We start from the raw sequence: 1,962 nt of genomic DNA, 5'->3' as shown, positions 1-1,962 counted from the left end.
AAATATGTTTGTCTAAAAGACAAGTGTAAGGGTCAAACCTTTCTTTTGTTATTTATGACCGTCCGTTCGATCGACCGTTCGACCCACCGTTCGCTAAAGGATGGTTTCTATTATCCGTTGTGAACGAACGTTTTTTATTGTTCTAAATGGTCGTCCGTTCGATGTTTCATACGTTCCGAACGTGTTCACGAACAACGTTCGCCATATAAACCTGTAAATGGTTTACAAAATAACTCTTCTTCTAGGAAATATTTTTCTAGCCGGTCTATGTAATTCGTTTGCTACTTTCTCTGCTACTTTACTCATGATATTACACCTAGTTCTCGTAACTCTTCTTCTATTGACAATATTTCGTTTCCCACGCCTGCATTTCCAACACTTCTTGCAGCGTGTAAAAGTTCTAATCGAACTATAAGTTTATTAGGATCGTTCCAATATACGTATTCTTTAGGTCTTTTGTTTAAAATTTTATAGGTTAACACACCACTACCTGTTTTCGGAGGAAACAAGTTACTAATGATGTATTTATATTTATAACCTTGTGACATTCACCGATAACTAACCGTGAGGTTATCACCAATGAAGCACATAAACCCAAACGAAGTTGGATTCACCACTAGCCGAGGCTCTACCAGACCGGAGCATAGTGGAATTTTAAATATAACTGACACATTTGTTGTTTTAATTTACTAAATTTTTACCTTAACTCTAGGGGAAAAGGAATTAAAAACTGATAGACAAGTAGTATAGGCGATGATGTTCTATTTTATATAATGAGTTTAAATAAAATAATGATGCCCAAAGTACAATAAAATAAATGCCAGTTACAAATGTTCAAAATAAAATAAAATTACAAATTTTTTTATATAACATATTTCAAGTCATAGTTAAAATTATTACAAATTATTAAATGAGCTAAAGGACAAATACAATAAAAGGGACATGAAGGAGAAAATAATCTCTGACACTGCTGTATTGACTATGTTCGATTTGACCAAGGGACAGGATCGTACTTTACAATATTGAATAAAATAAAATGGTTATCATTGCAATAATGCTCAAACTAAGAACCTGACATCGGTCAATATGGATCTAGGCCTTTTATACCGAGCCTTGAGACTGCTAAGCACGTCTAGATTGGTCCAACACATGTGAGGTTTTATTACACTCAACATAACAAAAATAATGATAGAATGGACGAAAATGATATTTTGCAATAATTTAACAATAGTCAATGAGCAAATATGCCAAGAGATCAGATAGAATAATCATATTAAAATATTTAAAATATATTAATGTCATTTTTAAAGAAACCTCGTGACAATGCACGAATAGAGGAAACAATGAAATGGACAAAAATAAAGAAAAACGGGAATGCTGTACAAAGTTACCAAATTATATTATCATGATGTCCAGGCCGTAGCCAACAAATGAATCTTCACCCATGGCTCGATAGCCAGGGCCAAAAATAACAGTTAGGCAGCCATGAGATGTTCAATATACGCAAAAATAAAATTAAGTAGAAGGCTGGAGACAGAATAAAAACGACTGGCCAAAACACATTTGAACAAAACGGCCAGACCACTTGACGGCGACAACACACATGGACCGGAAGGGGAAACAAACGCCGACATCAGTGCATGCCTCGTTGACAGACATCTGGGACCGGTTGAATGATTGACAGTACTGTAGTGGTCAGCTGGGCGTTTTGTTATCACAATGATAATTTGTTATGAACGATTGTACAACAGATAAAATAGAAAAATGGAATGTGCACATTCACAGTCGCACATTCCATTAGTAGGGTGAAAAAGGGCATTCAGCCCGATAGGGGAAGTGAGAGGCGTGGCCTATGTGGAAAGAGTGGGAGAAATATGCGTGTTCTGTTAAGGGGAAGGCAGTCACCGCTTCACCCACCCACCTCACCGCCTGTGATGTAGGTGAAGAGGTGTGGAGGGGGGG

Source organism: Daktulosphaira vitifoliae, unplaced genomic scaffold (genome assembly GCF_025091365.1).
Source record: "Daktulosphaira vitifoliae isolate Bord-2020 unplaced genomic scaffold, ASM2509136v1 Scaffold_1, whole genome shotgun sequence".
In the NCBI taxonomy this organism is placed as follows: domain Eukaryota; kingdom Metazoa; phylum Arthropoda; class Insecta; order Hemiptera; family Phylloxeridae; genus Daktulosphaira; species Daktulosphaira vitifoliae.
The sequence above is the reverse complement of the archived record's forward strand: the minus strand, read 5'-3'. Positions refer to the sequence as shown.